Genomic DNA, 24,647 nt, shown 5'->3' with positions numbered 1-24,647 from the left:
CCCCCCATTTTACTTTCATTTTTAGTTATTTTTTCTTCCTTTTTGTTACATTCCTTTTTACATTTTTTACAATCTTTTTTTGCATTTATTTCATTTCATCTTAGTTTGTTCAGTTTGCTTACCCACTGTTTTTTTCAGGTTGTTTTTCTTCAGGTTTGCACTTGCTGCTGTTCAATATTCAGTGTATTCACACCTAATCTGTACTAATGCTTTGTCTTTCAACACACCATTAACATATTGTTTGCCTTTTCTCCGTGACCTTTTGGTCAGCTATGTGGCCCGGTCCAATCTGCACCTTCTCCTTTGTTATCTCTTGCCCCACCCCCACCTCACTTGTTTATAATCTGTGACTTTTCTAATATTTGTCAGTTCCGAAGAAGGGTCACTGACCCGAAACGTTAACTCTGCTTCTCTTTCCACAGATGCTGCCAGACCTGCTGAGTGATTCCAGCATTTCTTGTTTTTGTTTCAGAATAACTTTTCTGCTTTTCAGTTCTATCTCTTTGGTCTTATTAATCTGTGCCAATACTTCCAGTGATTTGTGCATTGATGTCACTTTGCTCCTCTACCCCTTTTAGATCCTTAGGGCTGAATTTTATGATGCCACTGCCATGGTGGCAGCCCCTCTTGTGACATCAGTAGCTGCGCCACTGCGATTACACATTGGGTGGCCATTTTAATAATAGCGGAGGCTATTACCACCTGATGTTGGAGCAGTTGCTGGCACCATCTTTAAAAGCCTACTAGCCCTGCATTTCGTCTCTCCGAGCACACAAGCCCCTTGCAGAGATTCCCCCCCCCTCCCATTCACACACAAGCCCCTTGCAGAGTTCCCCTCACTCACACAAAAGCACCTTGCAGAGATTCCACCCCCCCGCCCGGTTACACAGAGCCTAGCGGCAATGCCTGCTGTAAACCACACTTCCTCTTTGCTACTCTGATTAGGTTACCTTCCCTTTCATGGCACCGAGGAATTCTTGCCTCAGTGGCGCCAGCTTTTCAAAGTCACGAAACTGAAGGCACATGAGTGCCACACGTCAACCAGAAAATTGAGAAACCTTTGTTGGATCGCAGTGAATTTCTTTGGCCTCCTTATCTTGAGAGACAATGGGTGAGCGCCCGGAGGTGGTCAGTGGTTTGTGGAGCAGCGCCTGGAGTGGCTATAAAGGCCAATTCTAGAGTGACAGGCTCTTCCACAGGTGCTGCAGAGAAATTTGTTTGTCGGGGCTGTTGCACAGTTGGCTCTCCCCTTGCGCCTCTGTCTTTTTTCCTGCCAACTACTAAGTCTCTTTGACTCGCCACATTTTAGCCCTGTCTTTATGGCTGCCCGCCAGCTCTGACGAACGCTGGTAACTGACTCCCACGACTTGTGATCAATGTCACAGGATTTCATGTCGCATTTGCAGACGTCTTTAAAGCGGAGACATGGACGGCCGGTTGGTCTGATACCAGTGGCGAGCTCGCTGTACAATGTGTCTTTGGGGATCCTGCCATCTTCCATGCAGCTCACATGGCCAAGCCATCTCAAGCGCCGCTGACTCAGTAGTGTGTATAAGCTGGGGATGTTGGCCGCCTCAAGGACTTCTGTGTTGGAGATACGGTCCTGCCACCTGATGCCAAGTATTCTCCGGAGGCAGTGAAGATGGAATGAATTGAGACGTCGCTCTTGGCTGACATACATTGTCCAGGCCTCGCTGCCATAGAGCAAGGTACTGAGGACACAGGCTTGATACACTCGGACTTTTGTGTTCCGTGTCAGTGCGCCATTTTCCCACACTGTCTTGGCCAGTCTGGACATAGCAGTGGAAGCCTTTCCCATGCGCTTGTTGATTTCTGCATCTAGAGACAGGTTACTGGTGATAGTTGAGCCTAGGTAGGTGAACTCTTGAACCACTTCCAGAGCGTGGTCGCCAATATTGATGGATGGAGCATTTCTGACGTCCTGCCCCATGATGTTCGTTTTCTTGAGGCTGATGGTTAGGCCCCGTTGATATGCTGTTCTCCCTTCGTCAGATACAGGAGAAATGCCGCGAACAACAGATGCCCCTCTACATTGCTTTCATTGATCTCACCAAAGCCTTTGACCTCGTCCGCAAATGTGGTCTCTTCAGACTACTAGAAAAGATTGGATGCCCACCAAAGCTACTAAGTATCATCACCTCATTCCATGACAATATGAAAGGCACAATTCAACATGGTGGCTCCTCATCAGACCCCTTTCCTATCCTGAGTGGCGTGAAACAGGGCTGTGTTCTCGCACCCACACTTTTTGGGATTTTCTTCTCCCTACTGCTTTCACATGCGTTCAAATCCTCGGAAGAAGGAATTTTCCTCCACACAAGATCAGGTGGCAGGTTGTTCAACCTTGCCCGTCTAAGAGCGAAGTCCAAAGTACGGAAAGTCCTCATCAGGGAACTCCTCTTTGCTGACGATGCTGCTTTAACATCTCACACTGAAGAGTGCCTGCAGAGTCTCATCGACAGGTTTGCAGTGAATTCGGCTAACATTTATTTTAAGTAGTATTTACAACATTTAAATAATAATGCAGTCCTAGGGGGGCGTCAGTATCGTTACGGTACTTCATCGCCACTGACAAAATCGGCACACCGTGGTACAACACCAGGTTCCGTGGCGGATGCCTCTGCAGCGATTGTCTGCTTCCCCCCACTCAACACACACCACAGAACCCACCTCCAACAGGAGAACAAAATTCAGCCTTGATTTTCGAAAATGAATGACGTCTCCTTATTCTTCTGAACAAGATGCATTACCTCACATTTATTTATATTGAAGTTTATTTGCCAATTTCATGCTCACTCTGCAAGTTTATTAATGTCTTCCTGTATTTTATTGCACTCCTCTCCAACTGTGAGGCCAACTGAGGTCTCCTTTAATTGTCGTGTTAATCAGTTATTCATGCAATATCGGTCCCCTGGATAGCTCCTGAAGCGTCTGTCTGACTATGGTGGAAAGTAACATTCGCGCCACACAAGTGCCAGGCAATGACCATCTCCAACAAGAGAGAATCTAACCATCTCCCCTTAACATTAAACAACATTACTATCGCTGAATCCCCCATCATCAGCATCCGGGCGAGGTTACCATTGATCAGAAACTCAACTGGACCAGCCATATCAATACTGTGACTTCAAGAGCAGGTCAGGGACTGGGATTTCAGCGGCAGGTAACTCACCTTTTGACCAACAGAGTTTGTCCACCATCTGCAAGGCACAAATCAGGAGTGAGATGGAATACTCTCTACTTACCAGGATGAGTGCAGCTCCAACAACATTCAAGAAGCTAAACACCATAAAAGACAAAGCAGCCCACTTGATTGGCACCAATCCACAAACATTCACTCCCTCCACCACCAACACACAGTGGCAGCAGTGTGTACCATCTACAAGATGCACTGCAACAACGCACCAAGGCTTCTTTGATAGCACCTTCCAAACCTGTGACCTCGACCACCTAGAAGGACAAGGGCAGCAGATGCATGGGAACACCACCACCTGCAAGTTCCCCTCCAAGTCACACACCATCCTGACTTGGAACTATATCGCCGTTTCTTCACTGTCGCTGGGTCAAAATCCTGGAACTTCCTTCCTAATAGCACTGTGTGTGTATCTACACCACTTGAACTGCAGCAGTTCAAAATGGCAGATCGCTACCACCTTCTCAAGGGCAATTAGGGATGGGCAATAAATGCTGGCCTGGCCAGCGACGCCCACATCCCAAGAACAAATATTTTAAAAAAAGGAACAGCAGCACAAACAGTAACAAAGTGCCAACTGGTAAAAGAATGAAAGAATTGCATCTATAGAGTCATAAATAGTGCCTACAATGACCTCGGGACATCCAAAAGCACTTTACAACCAACTAAGTACTTTTGAAGTGTCATCACTGTTGTAATGTAAAAACACAGGAGCTATTTTGTGCACAGCAAGCTCCCACAACCAGAAATGTGACAATGACCAGATAATCTGTTTTATAATTGTCAGGTAAAAATTGGCTGGGCACCTGGGTGAACTCCTCTGTTCTCCTTTGAAATAGTACCATGGGATATTTTACATCCACCTGAGAGGGCAGATGGGGCCTTAGTTCAGCAACGCATCTGAAAAACAGTACCTTCAACAGTGCAGCACTCACTCAGTAATACACCAGAAGTGCGAGTTTTGATAATGGGCCCAAGTCTGCAGTAGGACCTAAACCTACAACCTTTGAACACAGAGGCGAGGGAGAGAGATACCCACTGAACGACAGCTGACGGCACTACAGATCAGATCAGAACTTCCACCAAAAATGACTGGCGCATACTTTGCAGAGTGGAAAATGAAACTTCTGTACATCAGTGTCAATAAACTTATTGACAGGCATAAAGTGCGATAACCAAGCTCACATTCCAGTGTGGTATTGAGGGAGTGCTGCACTGTCAGAGATGCCATCTTTTGGATCAGACTTTGAACTGAGACTGAGGCTCCACTTATTTGCTCCCAATGGATGTAACAGATCCGATGGCAGCATTTAAAGAAAGGACATAAACTTTTTTCCTGGTCAATCAACATTGATACAACAGAGTATCTAGACATAATCTTTGTGGGAGCTTGCTGTGCACAAACTGGCTGCCGCATTTCCCTAGATTAGAGCAGTGACTACAACTCAAAGTACATAATTCTCTGAAAAGCATACACAAATGCCCTGAGTCTATGAAAGGCGCTATATAAATGCAAGTTCTTTATAAAGAAATGCGGGCAAATAATTCTTCTGCAAACCATCACAGCGAACAACAGAAAGGAATAAAGTTAGGAGTGGACAGAGTTCGGCACAAGTGATTCATGGCTGTCTGCCATTGTTGGTCAATGGTATCACAACTACCAGAGGAACAGACGGCAGCAGTCAGCTAACAGAAAGCAAAAGGGGAAGAGGGAATATCGACCACGTGCTAGCTACAGAAATTCACTGTTCCCCAACAAAACCTGGTTCCCAGCTCTTTCCCACGATGAGATTCTAGCTGAAGACATTCCCTCAATAAACACAATTTCCATTTATAAATTATACTTCAGCTCTGCTCTCATTGGCCAGAGAATGAGGTTCAGGAGTCAATCACTTGTATTAGTATCAATACAAGAATTCAGCAGCTCACCCGTTCGGTACAATATGGACACAAAAGATGGAAAAGAGAGAAAATGTTACCTGGGCTCTGACTGAAACTGAAAGGAAGAGGTTTGCGACTGACTGTGGTACTGACTGTGGTGCTGGTTGTGGGTAGTAATTGAAGCAGTTTCACCGTGAGATCCTGCACGCACGGAAGATCCATCTCAAAGTCTCTAGTGTAAGAATGGTACTGTAAAACTCTGCGGACACAAAATCTTTCTTGACGAGAAAGACGTCTATAGCGAAACAATTCCCCAAGTCCTAGAAATCAACAGTACAGATTACTAAGACAAGGCTGATGTATCCAGTTAAGTTACTTATGAAATGACTGTATTTGGTTAGCAGATGTTATTTACTTGGGATTTTCAGAAGTTGCCTGATATTTTCTAATGCAAACTTTTACACAGAAGATTAAGACTCGTGGAATTAAGTGTGATGGAATTTGAAGGCTTCCAATCTGGCTTGGCCATAGAAGACGTGAAGTGAGGGATAGATGTGAATTTGGGGCTAGGCCCAGTGACGTTCCACAGGGGTCTATCCCAGACTCAATCCTTGCACACTCATAGTAAGTGATCTAAAGGCAGACACTAAATACATTATTAGAAACTTTATTTGGTCAGTTGATCAGTGGGGGACTGACAACGTTTTGGAACGGGTGACTGGATCGGTAATGAAATTGCTGAGGAAGGTTCATGTGGAGCAGTGTTTGAGAACACACACTTGAACATGAAACTTGAACAGTGCGGGTACTCAACCAGGAAGTAAAAGGAGAGTTAGCATGTGAGTACTGATCAATCACTGGAAGCAGCTCACAACAATAAGAATCAGGAACTGGGTCATGAATAGTTGAATATTAATAAGAACAATTTGACTTCAATGGAATCGATAATCTTGGGGGGTTTGGGGGCAGCGATTCACCAGGGCCCATTTTGCGTTACCACCCAAGGTTAATTTTGCACCCACAGGGTCCACGCTGAACAAGTGAAGTGAACTCCAGGTGTCCAGAGTAGGGTACGTGGCTCAGCCTCGTGCATCCAGCTCTCTGTCATTTCCTGTTGGGGGTTGGGTGGAGAGGTTTCTATCCATCCTGCAGAAGTTACTCCAAAAAACTGCTAAAGCCCATGAGGAATTTTGGCCTCAATCTTTTAACTTTCTGCAACTTTCTCTACTTTCCTCCCCTCTTTCGCTGAGGTTTGATTCCAGTTTGCCTAGCTATTTGATTCATTGCCTGAATGCCCATTCCCCAGCCTTTGGTTAGACAACAACCGACACACAAGTTACCGAATGTAATTCAGCTTTATAACCAGAGGCACAGAGTACAAAAGCAAGGAAATGGTATTGTGTCCAATTTCTTGGACAGCACCTTTCAAATCCACTAGTGCCTGCAAGGCCAGGGGCAGCAGGAACATGGGAATATCATCACCTACAAGTTCCCCTCTATGTCACACACCATCCCAACTTAGAAATATATCACTGTTCCTTTATCATCACCAAGTCAAAATCCTGAAACTTACTATCTAATAGCGCTGTGGGTGTGCCGACACCACACGGACTGCAGTGGTTCAAGAAGGCAGCTCACCATCACCTTCCCAAGGGCAAATAGGGATGGGCAATAAATGTTGGCCTTGTCAGCGATGCCCGTATCCCATGAACGAATTAAACAAAAGATTCTGTGCATCACAATTTAGGAAGGTTGTCAAGGCCTTAGAGAGATGGTCCAGAGAAGATTTACCGGAATGGTACCAGGGTTAAGGAACGACAGTTATGTGGAGCGACTGGAGAAGTTAGGATGATTCTGCTTAGAGCAGAGAAGGTTAAGGGGAGATTTTATAGAGGTGTTCAAAATTAAAAACTGAATCCAGGCTGATGCTCCGGTGCAGTAGCAAGTGAGTGCTGCATTGTTAAAGGTGCCATCATTAAGATGAAAAGTTAAGCCAAGGCTCCATCTGTCCTCTTAGGTGGATGTAAAGGATCCCATCGCCACTACTTTGAAGGAGAGCAGGAAACTTCTCCCCAGTGTCCTGGTCAATTTTTTTCCCTCAACCAACATCACGAAAAACAGGTCATTTATCTCAATGCCTTTGTGGGAGCTTGCTGTGCACAAATTAGCCACTGCTTTTCCTATGTGAGACATCCTGTCCCTTGCATTTGGTTTTGAAACTAGACAACAGCACTGGGAGACTTGTCACACACAGTAAAAAAAAAGAGTGAAAATGTCCAGTGATAGAGTCTGCTGCAAAAGCACCATTGTGAACAAACAAAGTTTCTGAAAAGGCAAATTGTCCCTGTACACAGATTTGTACTGGATTCCATCTTTTATGTTTTGCTTTTCAGGACAGCAACAACCAAACGTGGAAGAATTCTCTCCTCCATCATACACAGTTTACTGTTGGCGTAGACCTCCAGAGTCTTCATTTGGTTAAGTAGCCTTGTCTATTCAGCAATGTTTTTTGTAGAGGCTCAATCACAAGAGTGGAGGGAAAAAAGGAAACTCAATTTTTCTTGAACCATGCAAACAGAAGCAATTCACTGAACAGTATCATTAAGAACATCATATTGGACTGGCATTGCCTGTCTAAAGGGAACGGTATTACAGTGGTAATGTCCGTGAGTTAGTAAGCCAGAAGCCTGGACTAATACTGCAGGGACATGAGTTCATTGCAGCTGGTAGAATTTAAGTTTAATTAAATAAATCTGGAATAAAAGCTGGTATCAGTAATGGTGACAATGACTGCCACAATAACTCATCTGGTTCACTAATGTCCTTTAGGGAAGGAAATCTGCTGTCTTTACCTGGTCTGGCCTACATGTGGCTCACAGCAATGTGATTGACTCCTAACCGCTCTCTGAAATGACCTACCAAGCCACTGATTTTTCACCGCCTCCTTCTCAAGGCCATAAATGCCAGCCTTGCCAGCGAAACATCTCATGAACAAATAAAGTGTGAATCCATCAAGTTAATCAAGGAAAGCAGATATTGTCCATAATTGGACAATTCTGGTTGAAGGCTGTAACTGATAGGGATCGAAGTAGATAACCTACTTATACTAGAGACTCTCAACCTTCTTCCTTGTCAAACTGCCACATTATAGTATTAAACATAATGCAATAAGCATTGACTATCATTAAGTTATTTTGGATGCAGCTGCTGAGCAGCAGCAGTTGACTATGTTCCAGGACCTTTCCCAAATATTTACAACTTGTCCCCCACTCAACAGTTTCACTCATTTATCCATTGCCTAATTTACCGGTTTCTGTAAAACCACTCGGCCTCCTGGCCATGTCCAAGCTCCATTACAGGACTCACAAATACTAGAGAAACTGAGGCAGCAGCCAGCCTAGAGAAAACCAAGAGAAAATATCAACCAACAAAGACCAGCTCCGAGCACTTTGCCCCAGCGAGACTCCATCTCACCACACTCCATTAATAACTGGATTCTCCATTCAGTGAATTATTATCTTCAGTTCTTCTCCCATTGGCCAGAGAGTGAGGTTCGGGCAGTCAATCACATATCTTTGTTCCCATGTTGGAAGTCCCCAGCTCACCGGTTGGGTACAACAAGGATACACAACAAAGAAAAGAGAGAAAATGTTACCTGGGCTCTGACTCAAACTGAAAGGAGGAGGTGTGCGACTGACTGTGGTACTGACTGTGGTGCTGGTTGTGGACTGTAACTGAAGCATCTTCATCGCAAGATCCTTCACGCATGGCAGATCCATCTCAAAGGTTCTAGTGTACGAATGGTATCTTAAAAGATGGTGGATACAAAAACGCTCTCTCCGAGGTAACCGTCCATAATGAAACAATTCCACCAGTCCTAGAAGTCAACATTACAAATTACTAAGATATGGTCCATGTCCTCACTGTTCTAAATGAGTGAATGTGGCTATCCTCCGCTACTATTTACTCAGAGTCTCGGAAAGAATGTGAAAATCTCTACATGTGCAAAGTGAAGCCGTTAGGTCCCACAGAGTGGAGGGGAACCCCCTCACTGCTTTGAAAATTGGCTTTGCAATAGAAAGGATGTGATGAGTACAAATGGCAATAGTTCTGTTTGACGACCATTGACAATTAAGAGTTCCACGGGGATCTGTGCTGGGATGCCTCATGTTATATTGATAAATTATATACAGGCTGGTACTTAAGATACTGTGCACTTGATGTATTATATGGTCAAATGGTCACAGTGGGACTGACTGCAAAAGATCTGGAATACTTAAGCAGTACAGTTACTAAAAGGTACAAAGGATGTTAATGTGGGTCTGTGTTGGATAATGCACAGTGGAATGAGATATTATACATATATATATATATATATACACTATGTATCAGCATTAGAGGAAAAGGCATTTGAGCACTGATCAGTTACTGGAAACGTCAATTAATGTGAAGCTGTTGCCAATGAAGTGAATCAGGATTTGTGATGGAGCTCGAAGGATCTGAGTATTAATGAACACAGGTTGTCCTCACTTGATGGAGATCTTGGTAATTTAACACTATCTCCAGAATGACAGTGATGGAACAGAGAGGGTTGAGAGAAAGGAGACAGCGAGGAAGAGTTATTGAAGATTAGAAATAGAGACTACCAGAGTTATCTCAATTTCACAGGAAGAATGAAGACTGAGAGCGAATGTGACCCAGGTGTTTAAAGTCTGATAAATATGGATGATGAGGCTCCAGCTTTCTTCAGCCACTTCCTTCCTCTGTCGACGTTCCATAAGTAATGACAACATCTTGGATAGGACACCATTGTGTCAGCCCAAGATGTGAATTACAGTAGCCTGTTCAATCTGAAGTAGTGTCACATCTGAGATTGATCTTGCCTTCACCCAACATCTACACATAGCGTTTACCAACAATGATCACTGGATGTTAGTCTGAGGTAGGAATCCTGGCTGACTTTTGTTTTAGTTTCTTCCTAGCTGAGGGTATTTATGCCAACTCAATCTCCAACCCAGATTCAGATCAGCCATCTCTGTTTGCAGATCATTGTGGTCCACATAACATTCTGTGGCTCCAGTCATACTTGTCATATCAGGGGAGCATTACAATGGTATGTGGTTTCTCAGGGTAAAACTATAAGATCTCAGGCCCAAAGGGACAAGACTCAAAATAAGACTACAAAACCTGCCCAAAATCATTGACACAGATATAGAGCATATCAAGGCCATCAATCTATATATCATACAATCATAGAATCTTAAAGTACTGAAGGAGGCCATTTGGCCCTTCATGCCTCTGCTGGCTCTATGAAAGAGCTATCCAACTTGTCCCACACCCTAGCTCTTCCTCCATAGCCCTGCAAATGTTTTCCCTTGAAGTATTTATCCAAATCTATTTTGAAAGTTACAACTGAATGTTTCCTCCACCCTTTCAGTTCATGTATTGCAGATCACAATGACTCACTGCATAAAAAATATTCCCTCAAGTTGCCTATACTTTTGCAAATCAACTTAAATCTGTTTCCTTTGGTTACCGACCCTTCTGCCACTGGAAAGAATTGTACTTTATTCTATCAAAACCCTTCATGATTTTGAATACTTCTATCTAAACTCCTCTTAACCTTCTCTGCTCTAAGGAGAACAATCCCAGCCTCTCCAGTTTCTCCGCATAACTGAAGTCCCTCATCCCTGGTACCATTCTAGTAAACCTCTTCTGCACCTTTACTGAGGCCTTGACTTCTTTCCAAAGTTATCCAGAATTGAACATAGCACTCTAGCTGAGGCCGAATTTGTAGAGATTTAGCATAACTTATTCCTCTATCAATAAAGCCAAGAATATCTTGGTCTTGTGTTTGTGATAGGAAGAGTACTAGTGGATAAGAGTGCAGCTTAGTAGTAATTTGGAACTCTCTTCCCCAAATGGTTGTGAATGGTCAAACAAGTGGAGCTTTCAAGACTGAGATAAGATAGTTGAAGGTATCAAGAGATATGGAGCGAAGGTAAGTAGATAGATCAGTCATAACCTAATTGAACAGCCTGGCTTGTCCGAAGGGCTGACTGGTCCCCTCCTTTGTTACTCTGCAATGAAGACATGCTTACTATTTTTAAGTCAGCAATGTACATCCAAAAGAAAATATCTGGTGGGGGGGAAGAGAGGGATCCCCAGCTCTTGTCACCATGTATTAAGCACTTGTTTGATGAGTTGGGAAGACTATCTGGTCTTGAAGACATGGAGAGTTCATCCTATCCAAACAGTACACATTCAAATGACATCAGCTCTTACACTTGAAGCTTAAACCTTGCAGATTACTATTACCGGAGACTAGTGAAGGATTTATCGCTTCCCCTCAGGAAAATGTAGTAGATCCACACTTCCACCAGTTAATTTGCAAACACGAATGGGTGATACCTGGAGGTTAATTTTGGGAGGGTTTTGGGAGCGGGGGGAGGGGGCGGTGTTACCAATGCCTCGTAACATAGGTGACTCATGGCTTAAATATGTCAACAGGGATGACATTAAAGGAACCACTTCTCCAAGAGGAGGCAGGAAAAAGGTTATGTGTAGAAAGAATGAATCCTGCAAGATAGAATGAACTCTCCATGACTCTAAGACCAGATAATTCTTGCCCACTCACCAACCAAAATAATATGCCAATCACAACAGGCTCATCTCGAGTCTAACTAACCAATACATCATTAATAGCACTGCCAGTGGCAGGTATTGAGTTTGGGAATAATGCATGACCTGGGGGTGGAGGGGTGGGGGGGGGCGGTAGGGAAAGGTGTAAAAAGAATAGGTGAAAGTGAAATAGCAGTAAAAAAAAACAATCTTGACGTTGAGAAGTTCAGAATAACGAAACTACTGTTTCAGGAAAAGCTACCTAGTACAAACTGACGAGACTGAGAGGGACACTACAGCATCTCAGAACTGATTATTGGATCAGTCATCATGTTCCCCACTTCACAAACTTCACATTACCATGGAAACACTTCTGGGAAACAGAATAGCCTATTCCACAGACTTAAGTGAAACATTTCACACAACTGTCCAACTCTGTCATAGTCCCAAAGCTCAATATTGTTTTACATTGATGTACAGCACAGAAATAGGCCATTCTGCCAAACTGATTTATGCCAGTGTTTACACTCCACGCAAGCGTTCTCCCATTCTATTTACTTTATCTCACCCTATCAATATAACCTTCTATTCCTATCACCCTCGTACTTATCTAGCATTCCCTTAAAAACTTCTTTTGGGCCTCCTTATCTCGAGAGACAATGGATACGCGCCTGGAGGTGGTCAGTGGTTTGTGAAGCAGCGCCTGGAGTGGCTATAAAGGCCAATTCTGGAGTGACAGGCTCTTCCACAGGTGCTGCAGAGAAATTTGTTTGTTGGGGCTGTTGCACAGTTGGCTCTCCCCTTGCGCCTCTGTCTTTTTTCCTGCCAACTACTAAGTCTCTTCGACTCGCCACAATTTAGCCCTGTCTTTATGGCTGCCCGCCAGCTCTGGCGAATGCTGGCAACTGACTCCCACGACTTAAATACTATTCACTTCTATATGATAGCAAGTTCCACATTATCAACACTCTCTGGGTAAAGAATTTTCTCCTGAATTCCCGATTGAATTTATTAATGACTATTTTATAATTATAGACCCTCGTTTTAGACTCCTCCACACGTGGAAATATCTTCTCCATGTCTACCCTATCAAAACCCTTCAAAGTCTTAAAGACCTCTATCACGTTACCTCGCAGACTTTTTCTTTTATGTGAAAAGAGTCCAAGAGGGGTTGAGATTATCCAGAGTTTGATTTCCCAGTGCAGGTTTGTCTCACAAATTACAATATGTTTTGCACAATTCCTCATGGTCTTTCCACATATACATAAATAGGATTTAAAGATGGAGCCAGTGATGTCAATACACAACATCAGACCGTTCAACAAGGAGACGCTATCAGAGTTGCACTAAGGCAGATCAGTCTTACAGGACACAGAATGTGACTGACCACCACTGTACACGGAGCCCAATAGTTTCCTAAAAGAAACTTATTTTTCAAAACATTCACTGAACAATAACTGAAAATTCCTCTTCAGTTGTAGCCCCAATGTCTTTACTGAAGTTAGTTCACTTGAAACATTGTGCTGGATTTTACCGAGGGCTTTGGGACCCTGACTTTGGGACCAAATTAGAGTTGGGGGGGGGGGGGGGTCACAAGACAGATACAAGGGGCACATTCTTCCCAGAGGCACCCTCCTAATTGGCTACCTCCACGCTCACCATCCTATTAAGGACCCTTGGTGGGCTCCCGATGCCGTTGGCTCAAGCAGAGGGCCAGCAGCTCTGGAACCTGAGGCAGATTGAAGTTTGCGAGGGTGTCTTAACATGGAGGCACCCTCAGAGACGTAGATTTGAATTAAAAATTCGGAGGGTGAAGCCGTTAGGGCCCTCTGAGCGGAGGGGGAATCCCCTCCATGTGAATCGCTGGGGACGCGGGTGTGGTCTTTCCTCCCCACAGCCCCTTCTTTGGGGCATGGAGCCTCTGGCTCCAATGGCATGCCCGGCCTACTGTAGGGATGCTGCCTCCATCGAACTGGTGGCCTCCGCACAGAGACGGGGCGGGGGGTGGTGCGGAGGGGGGGTGGTGCGGAGGGGGGGTGGTCCGGTGCCAGCAAAATGCTGGTGAGCTCACAAAATCACCCCAATTGGAGCCTTAAATATGTAATTGGCTGCTCACCTCCATTCAGCGGGTGGCCAATCAGTTTCCGAGTCTGCCTCTGGGAAAATTCCCTGGCGGCGGGAATGCGTCAGGGAGCCGTCCTGATGTTGTTCCCTCTTATTTTTCCAACACCACCCCCACCCTGAAGCTTGCAATCACAGGCTCAGCAAAATTCAGCCCAATAGTTCAACTCTTTGAGCATTTGACAGAAGTTTGCATTGATGTCCCGTACGCTGCAAGAAATTTATTTATTTATTGATACAGCACTGAAACAGGCCCTTCGGCCCACCGAGTCTGTGCCAACCATCAACCACCCATTTATACTAATCCCACACCAATCCCATATTCCTACCACATCCCCACCTTCCCTATATTCCCCTACCACCTACCTATACTAGGGGCAATTTGCAATGGCCAATTTACCGATCTTTGGCTGTGGGAGGAAACCGGAGCACCCGGCGAAAACCCATGTGGTCACAGGGAGAACTTGCAAACTCCACACAGGCAGTACCCAGAATTGAACCCGCATCGCTGGAGCTGTGAGGCTGCGGTGCTAACCACTGCGCCACTGTGCCGCAGATTCCAAAGTTGCCATCGACCCAGCAACAGCAGCAGCCTTGAGAGTATCCATGTACATTATCAGACACAATCTTTCTGTGCATGCAAATAGAGAGCAAGTGTGACTTTATCACATGAAGTATGAAGCGGGTGAGATTATCTTGTGAATGGCAATTCTGGACAAATACTATACCACTTACAGAAATACAAATGGTATCAGACAGTTGATCTTCCTCTGTAACAAGCTCCCCTACCAGTGTATAAAATGAGATGTAAAAACAATTAACCATTAGTAAATTAATTTGGATGCAGCGACTAATGTCTCTGTTCCAGGAATATTGGCTTTTCCCAAAATATCACCCCGTTGTCCCCCTCTCTGTATTCAGACTTGGTCATTTATCTTTTACCTAATTCCCAGCTTCCTACAAAACCACATGGCCATCTGGTCATGTCAAGTGCTGTGCAGGGTTCCCAAAGTTGCTGGGCTTCTACAATCTCTTTTTCATCCGTCGTTGTGGTTGTGCCTTCAGTTGCCTCGTTTCAATTCTCCTGAAATTGCTTTCCTAAATTCCACCACCTCCCTCTTCAAGAGCCTCGAGAATCTACATCTTTGATCAAGGTGTTGCTCAGCCCTTCCAACTTCACCTGTGGCTCAGTATATCTATTGCTCATAGATTTGAGGTGCGTTTTGTCGACATTAAATATTCCATAGCACTACATTGTTGGTCAATGAATGTATCACAAACAGCAGTCAGCTGAGAGAAAGCAAAGAGGGAATATCAACTATGTGCCAACCACAGAACTTCACTGCTACCCCACAGAACCTGGCTCCCAGCTCTTTCCCACGGTGAGGTTCCAGCTCATAACATTCCCTTAATAAACTGAATCTCCACTAATTATAACATGGTCTTCAGCTCTGCTCCCACTGGCAGATTTTAGCTTGGTCAGAGAATGGATTCAGGCAGCCAGTTGTGTGCTACAGTCACATAACAGGAAAAGAGAGAGAAAATGTTACCTGGGCTCTGACTTAAACTGAAAGGAGGAGGTGTGCGACTGACTGTGGTACTGACTGTGGTGCTGGTTGTGGGTAGTAATTGAAGTATCTTCACCGTGAGATCTTGCACGCATGGAAGGTCCATCTCAAGTTCGCTATTGTAGGAATGGTACTGTAAAAGACTGCGGGCACAATGTTTTTCTCGCCAGGATAACCGTCGGTTACGAAGTAATTCCCAAAATCCTGGAAGTCAACAGTACAGATTACTAAGACATGGCCCATGTAGATACTACATCGCGTGTGAATGGGTATCCTTTCTGAAGGTGCTTCTGCACAAGATTGGTCAAGTGACCAATGGGAGAATGACAGAAAAATCTGAAACAGTTAAGTGGACGGGGACTGAAAGGTTTGTGGCGTGTTAGTGTTATAGATACTCCACACTGGTCCTTGAAACATTAAATTTACATACACAATGAACGGCATGTGCATTGGTACAGGTGGGAAAAGAAAAAAAAGGGCAAGTGAGCATTGAATAGAAGCATCTAATCAATGTGAAGCTGCTCTCACAAAGGCAAATCAGGAACTGGGATGGATCTCAATTGTTAATGTACAGAATTTATTCTTACCCAGTGAATATCACAGTGGAGGTCACATTTGGAACGGTGGGGGCAATCGTGACGTTGGGTAATAGTGTGAAAGGGTCAATCGTGACTTAGCCGCCTGTTACGCATCTCTCCCTTACCTCATCATTTCTATGACCTCAACTGGAGTTAAAAGTCGGGAGAGATATCAAACAGGAGGCTGATCTGATATTGCTTCATTTAGACTGTGGGCCCAAAGTCACAATTACGCCCACTGTGTGCAAAGGTAGCCACTCGACCTCCGAAAGGACAGTGATGGACTGGAGAGGGATCCAACAGATGAGACAGGGTGGATTCTGGAGCTTTGGGCTCAAGGTTATGAAGATGGATTCAACAGCTGAACTTATTTACACGGCAAAAATGAAATCAGGCAGGCAGAAACCGTGTAGATATTGAGATTTTCTCCGACTCTCTCCATTTCTCCACTGGAGCTTGGCTTGTTAACAGCCTGTTATCGTCCGATACATCAGCGTCCAGACCCAATGGGCTTCATTTTCAGCACTGTGCTATTTTTCCGTGCGCACCAGCAGCAGCAGGGATTGTTACTGCCGATGGATCAGCCAAGAACTTGGGTGTTGTCAGGCTATTGAACCACGAAGTGGGCATCAGCTGAATCGTGTCTTTATCCAATTTCCACACATAGCACTTTTCAGTTGTGTTTGCTAGATCGTATGAGGGAATCTGGGGTGATTTTTAAAAAAAAATTCCTGCTTTAGTTAAGGCCGTTTGAACCATTTATATCACCCTGTTTTTACCCATGTTCCTTCCTCTTTACATATAACAAACCGTGAACCTGTCTTGTCTCCAACAACTGTTACAGCATCGAGATAACTATACAAGCCAAATTTTAGGAGAACCTCTGATATTCACCCTTTAACACATCATAGATCATCAATGTGGAACTGCAGTACAGAAGTAAGAAACTTTGAGTGAAGATTACAGATCCACATCCAACTCAAATTACTGGTGTATATGTAGAAAAGTAACAATTCACCACCAGTGCCAACACTTTGGGTGAATGTTGGATGCCAAGAATGGAGACAGATGCAGGCTATTCAGTTCATCATGTTTTTGCGACAGAAACCCAAAACTGGTTCCACTGTCCTGCTCTCCTCCTACTTTCTCTCTCTGTCTACAGTCCTGTATCTTCCTTGGCTTCAAATGTTCATTCACTTTTCCTTTAAAAGATGCAATGACCTCAGCCTCAATTATTCCTTATGGTGCAGCATTCAGCGCTTCAGAAACTGCCTGTGTAAAGTAGTTTATCCTAACATCTCTCCTCAGGTGGATGTAAAACATCCCATGGCACTATTTCAAAGAAGAGCAGGGGAGTTATTCCCTGGTGTCCTGGGCCAATATTTATCCCTCAATCAACATCACACCTCTTGAGGGCTGGCATTCACGGCCAGTGGCTACAGCAGCTTGACAACAGGTGCCAACACCGAGAACAACCCAAAGCGTCACTTGGCAGCTTCACGTGCGGCACCTGTGGCCGAACCTGCCACTCAAGGATTGGCCTTCACAGCCATCAGTAAAGGTGCACCATATGAAGACACCCCAGTTAAATAGATTGTTTGCTGCCTGTCCGTCATCTCTCATAGATGGAAGGATGCCAACCAACATCACAAAAACAGATCACATCATTGTTTGTGGAATTTTCTGTGCACAAGTTGGCTGGTGGATTTCCTACATTATACCAGTGACTACAGTTCAAAAATACTTAGTTGTCTGTAAAGCGCTTTGGGAAGGCCTGAGTTGGGAAAGGCGCTATATATAAATTCAAATTGCTTCAATCTAGCTTGAAATAGATATAATCACCAAATCTTATTGTGACATATCTCTCTCTGACCTGCCTGCAGATCCCACCACCTATCAGATTACAGAGCATTACCTAGAATTTGCAGCACAGAAACAGGCCATTCAGCCCAACTGGTCCATGCTGATTTTTATGCTCCACATGATTCCCCTCCCACCCTTCTTCATCTCATTATGTCTGCCTGTCTTTCTATTCCTTTCTCCCTCACGTGTTTATCCAGCTTCTCCTTAATGGTATCTATGCTATTCACCTCACCACTCCATGTTGTATTGCATTCCACATACTAACCACTCTTCATTATTTCAATCCTGCCACCTTCACTAAATTCAAAGGGCACAATTGACTTGTGGCTATGTTACTGGTCTAGTAATCTAGAGGTTCCGAATTCAAATCCCACGATAATAAACTATGAAACAGAATTTAATTAAACCTAGTAAATTGTGCACTGGCACCAGAATCAAAAATGACTACAAAAGCTACTGGATTGTATCAAAAACCCAACTGGTTCACCAACATCTATTAGGGAAGGAAACCTGCCACAAACTGGTCTGTGACTCCAATACGGCTGACTCTTAATCTCGGCAAGGTAACCCAGGAGGTGCACTAACTTGTGCTTTGCGAGTGCTGTACAAATCCTGAAAGCACATTTATAAAAAAAAATCAGTTCAATTAACTCAGTTTTGTTTCAAGTTCCCTGGCACAGCCATCAGCTGTACCAGGGAAACATCAGAAGGCAGCTCAGAAGGTTCTCTGAGCTGTCACTCACATCTTGTACCAAGCATGAATTTTAAAACCAGACAGCGATGTTGTGACACTTTTCACACGCCAAGGAACTGAGTGTTAAACCTTCCAGCCACAGAGTACGATTGTAAATGTGCCAGCAGAAATTAGCAAATCATTTCTACAATTGAGATGGACAGATATAAAATAACTCTAGTGTCATAATCATTCCATAATGCTGCATCTTCCAGTCCACTGAAGTCAACAGAAGGGGAAAAAAATCAGGCGGGGTGTGCAATGGGTGGCCCATTTGATATTGCCCATGTTATACCATCTCCCAATTACAATTACCCTCTGGTGGGGTCATATTCACCTTCACTACTTGAGTAATAAAGTAGGATATCGCACCCATTTTAGAACCCGACCAACTGCCAGTTCCATTTACTCATGTTCTACAACAGCCAAACTACCTTTAATATGTTTCACAAATACTAGAGAAACTGAGACAGCAGCAGTCAGTCTAAAAAAAGCAAAGAGGGAATATCAACCATGTGCCATCTACAGAACTTTACTGCTCCCTGACAGAACCTGGTACCCAGCTCTTACCCACAGTGAGGTTCCAGCTCATCAAATTCCCTCAATAACTGTAATCTTCATTTAGAAAATGATATCTTCAGCTCTGCTCCCAGTGGCCAGTGAATGAGCTTCAGGCGGTGAATCACATGCCTTTGTTCCCATATAGGAGTCCCCCGAGCTCACCTTTTGGGTACAACATGGACACACAACAAGGAAAAGAGAGAAAATATTACCTGGACTCTGACTCAAACTGATAGCAGGTTTGCGACTGACTGTGGTACTGACTGTCGTGCTGGTTGTGGGTAGTAATTGAAGTACCTTCACTGTGAGATCCTGCACGCACGGAAGATCCAGCGCAAACCTTGTATTGTAGTAATTGTAGTCTACAAGAGCACGAGCACATTGGCTTGCTTGCCAAGACAAACGCTTGCTATAGGACAATTCCCGAAGTCCTAGAAGTCAACAGTACAGATTACTCAGACAGGGTCCATAAAAATCCTATGTATATTGAATGAATGGATATGGCTGTTATTAACATTCAGATCCATGGAGATCCATCACTGAACCTGAATATTATTTTCCTTGGTTTTTGAGGAGACAATTTCCACAGATACAACTTGTAAGGATGATTAAAACTCATGGGATTAAGATTCATGTGGCTTGTTGGGTTGAAACCTGAACTGAAAGCAGAAGATAAAGGTGAATGGCAATAGCTCTATTTGGGGACAGTGATTAGCTGAATTGTACAGGGGTCTCTTCTGAGTTCATGACTGTTACCCCAATAATATCTGATAGAGAGGAGGGCACAAAATGTTTCATTAGAATGGATATATGGCTATGGTCAGGCAATGAGTATGAGACTGAGTAGAACAAATGAATTTGATAGCGTGGATACAGAGAAACGATTTCCTCTGCTGGGGAAATGCAAAACAAGGGAAACAATCTTAAAATTAGTGATCGCCCATTTAGGAGTGAAATCTTAATGCAATTTTTCGCACAAAGGGTAGTGGAAATCTGGAACCTTTCCCTCCAATCTAGGTCAATTGATGTTTTCAAGCCCAAGATCAATAGGTTTTTGTTGGGTGAGAGATATCATGAGATATGGAGCCAAGTAAATGGAATTGAGGTGATCTAACAGAATGGTGAAACAGGCTCGAGGGGACTGAATGGCCTTCTCCTGTTCCCACATTCCCATGAAAGAGATCTGGAATAGTTAAGTAGGACTGTTGTTGGATGTTCAGAGGGATATTGATCATAGTAGATATTATACTCTGGTACACAAAACATTACAGATACAGACCACAATGAATAGTGTACATATTAGTGTAGGTGGGAAAGGGTTAGGGTAGGGGTTAGGGCAGGGTTTAGGGTTGGGGTTAGGGTTGCATAATGATCAATCACTGGACGTGTCCAATAACATGTAACTGCTCTCAACAAATCTGATGAGATGGATCTCTAAGGATTTGAATATTAATGAACTCAAGTTATTCTCACTGGTGTTGATTACTAGGGTGCTCACAATTGAATGTGTGTATGTGTGTGTGTAAATGTAGTCACTACATCCAAAAGGTTTCTAAAACATGGCAGCTGGGGAATTGCAGATATTTGGGTTTCTCTTCAAATTGAGATTGTTCCACAGGTTACCAGTAGCCCTCTGATATGTCATTTGATTTTCATTCTCAGTAAGTGCCAGACAGCTATTCAACCATTGCAGGCGGAAACAAAACCAAATCCCATCCTCATCCGATCTCCACATATCTCAAGAGTGACTACTAACGACTAGGCTTGGAAAAGTTAGCTAATACTCATCCTCCCTGGCCCAACAGCTTTGCAGCCAATTTCAACAGCCTTAGCTCAATACTGTTGACATCAGCTAACTCAATATAGAGACAGAATCAAACCTTGCGGACCATCCTGGTCTCTACCATGTGCAGTGGGGTTAGAATACACAGCATCTAGTCTACAGTGGGATATTCAGCCACCTGTGAATAACTATTTGAGGCCTATCTGGGCCATCCATTGCATTGAAACAAACCTCAACAGGTCAGTGGGAAGTGTAATCCGACATGGGTGAGAGATGCAAAACAGGCAGTATCACTTTTGTTGCCCATTATAGGGCACGACACAGTCAATGTAACTGAATATTAGGCAGGGTATGTAATAGCTGACAGATGAAATACCTCACGTTTTGCATTCTTTCCATGTTTAATTTCACCCCCTTCAGATACTCAAGGCAAAACTTTCAGATGGGAGGTGGGGCAAATATTCATGTCCTTCACCTCAGTGTCACCATTCTGCACCTCGTGGTCTGCAAAGCTCTCCATGCATGTCCCAAACATGCAGGTAAGTTGCTCATAGCATCTTGACCTGTGTCGCTGCTACGATGTTAATATCACCAGACTTCTTTCACCTTCTACTACCACTGGCCTGCGGAAAGTTTCCCTTTGGCAAAATAGATCGGTCTGGTAAGTTGTCAGTAACCTCTGGACTATCAGTATCCAATCGGAGGAGAACAAAAGGAAAATTGGGAAATTGCCCATTCTCATATTCCTGAACCATGCAAAGCAAGGGAATTCTACACGCAGCATCAGTGGAAACAGTCACATGCATGTCATTAGGTAGGTCTAGAAAGCAAATGTGAACTCATCAAACTAGTCAAGGACAAGGGAGAAAGTGTCCACTAATGGGCAATTCTAGTCAACGGTTTAACATAAGAAACATAAGCAGGAGTAGACCAGACAACCCCTCAAACCTGCTCCTCCATTCAATACGATAATGGGTGGTCTTTGACCTCAACTCCACTTTCCTGCCCGCTCCCCATATGCTTTGATTCCCTGAGAGATCGAAAATCTGTCTCTTAGATTTAAATATACTCAACGACTGAGCATCCACAGCTCTCTGGGGTAGAAAAATCCAAAGCTTCACAACCCTCTGAGTGAGGAAATCTCTCATCTCTGTCCTAAATGATTGACCTCTTAGCCTGAAACTGTGCCCTCGTGTTCTAGATTCCTTAGCCAGGGAAAACAACCTCTCAGTGTCTACCCCGTAAAATCTCTTCAGAATCTTATATGTTTCAATGAGATCACCTCTCATTCTTCTAAACACCAGGAGGATAGGCCTAATTGACTCAGGGCTGGATTTTACGCCGGGTGGATGGGAGCTGCCCACTGACGTAAAAGTCGGTGGCAAACCTGCTTCCGCCTAGTCCGGGGATCCATCCTGCATTTTACGGGTCCCCGGGCTTTAATTGTTCTGAGGCGGGACTGCCACCTGCTTGAGGGAGGAAGTCCCGCCTCATTGAGCTGCCGACCAATCACTGGGCTGGCAGCTCTTAGTCCCAATAGTGCCACCAGGAGCGGAGGTCACTGCTGGGACTCAGTCCAGCCGAGGGCATGGAACCAGGAGTCCAGGTAAGTTAGGTCGCTCAAGTTAGGCACCCTGTGCTCGTTTGTCTGGGCCCCCTCCCCGTGCGCTGAGAAGCCGCCAGGTTTCACTGGGTGGCCTTTCATGTTTCCTTGATGCCCGCTTGCCATGGGTAAAATCCTTGTGGAGGTGTGCAAAGGCCCTTACGTAACCGTTAAGTAGCCACTTAAGGGCCCTGATTTGCCTGGGGCAGGCGTCCCGTTTCTTGCGCCCCCCCCACCCCTCCACCTCCCCAGCCCATGTAAAATGGGGTGGGGGCGGGAGCCTCCTGCTCAATTTTACACCACCTCCCCACTACCGCCCGGCTCGCTGGGGTGTGGCGTAAAATTCCGGCCTCAGTCTCTAATCATGGGTCAAGCTTCTCATCCCAGAGACCAATCTAGTGGACCTTCGCTGTACCGCATCCAAGGCAAGTATATCCTTCCTTAGATATGGAGACCAAAACTGCACACACTACCACCAGCCAGAAAAAAATAGACAATTTCTACTTTGACTAGATGCTCCTAATCCTCCTCTATAACAAACTCCCGATATTACAGTATAAAACAAGGAGTCCTAATTAAGAATTACAATTAGAAAAGCAAGGGTAGAATATCAACCACATGCCCTCTACAGATCGTCACTGTTTCCCAGTTCATTCCCAGGTTAAGGTGCCAGCTCACCGCATTCCATTAGCAAATACAATCTCCATTTAGTAAATTATATCTTCAGCTCTGCTCCCATTGGCCAGTGAAGGAGGTTCAGGCAGTCGATCAGGTGTCTTTTTTCCTATGTAGCAATTCCCCAGCTCACCCATTGGGCGCAATATGGACACACAACAAGGAAAAGAGAGAAAATGTTACCTGGGCTCTGACTCAAACTGAAAGGAGGAGGTGTACGACTGACTGTGGTACTGACTGTGGTGCTGGTTGTGGGTAGTAACTGATGCATCTTCTCTGCGAGATCCTGCACACACGGGAGATCCATATTATACCTTGTATTATACTGTGTATAAGCGTGATGGTATTGTAAAAGAATCTTGATACAACGCCTTTCTCGCCAAGGCAATCGTCTGTTAAGGCCCAATTTCAGAAGTCCTAGAAGTCAATGGTACAGATTACTAAGGGAAGACCTTTGAGAACATCTGGGTTTTTCTTTTTTCTAAATCAGGTGATGTAGTTAATTGCTGATATTATTAACTTGGATCTTCAGAAGTCATTTGATAATTTCTACATGTGAGTGGCCATCCTCAAGGTGTCAGCATTAATAGTGAGTGCCAGCAGTTTATTCAACCACGGGGTACCAAGAGTGAGCCCCCACCTTGCCCATCTTAGATTTCCACATGTTTCGAGTAGACATCCTTCAGCTGCCTGGGTCCTACACTCTGGACGTCCCTCCCTAAACCACCTCTCTACCTCTCCTCCTTTAAGATGTTCCTTAAAATCTCGCACCCGTCCTAATAGCTCTTTATGTGGCTCGGTGTCAAACGTTTGTCTCTTAACACTCCTGTGAAGCGCCTCAGGATGTTTTACTACGTTGAAGTTTTTGCTGCTGATGATGATCCCCAGATAAGGAGATCTTCATCTCACGATCTCTGCCTGGGAATATTGCGGGGCAACATGTAGCAGAGAAATTAAAATAAAAATAAATAATTCAAAGGTAGCGAGTTTCAAGATCAAAAGAAGATACATTTTAAAGAAAAGCAATCAAATATACACTGATGAGATGGAGAGATACAGTATACCTGATCAACAGTGATCGGAACAATTGTCCTAAACTCCATTGTGCAATTAAACCTCTTTCTTTGCACTGACTGACCAACACACCAATGTAATAGTCTCTTAAACAGTCATCATAATACCATTTATTTATGATTCTATGACTCTAAACCCAATTCTGATTCAATATTCATTTGCAAAGACGAAACGAATATCAGGCTTCTGAAGTGGCAAACACCCTGGCTGCAATCCATTGTCTTCCGAGATGGATGGATGCCTACTACTTACTATTTTCATGCTCCATAATCGTGCATCAACCCAACAATTAAGTAGGAGGCATTTATCAGCAGAAAAGTTTCATTTCCTAGTGCAGGTATTTTTTGCTTATAACAATTAGTTGATGTTTTA

The sequence above is a fragment of the Heterodontus francisci genome, chromosome 10, assembly GCF_036365525.1.
Source record: "Heterodontus francisci isolate sHetFra1 chromosome 10, sHetFra1.hap1, whole genome shotgun sequence".
Taxonomy (NCBI): Eukaryota; Metazoa; Chordata; class Chondrichthyes; order Heterodontiformes; family Heterodontidae; genus Heterodontus; species Heterodontus francisci.
The sequence above is the reverse complement of the archived record's forward strand: the minus strand, read 5'-3'. Positions refer to the sequence as shown.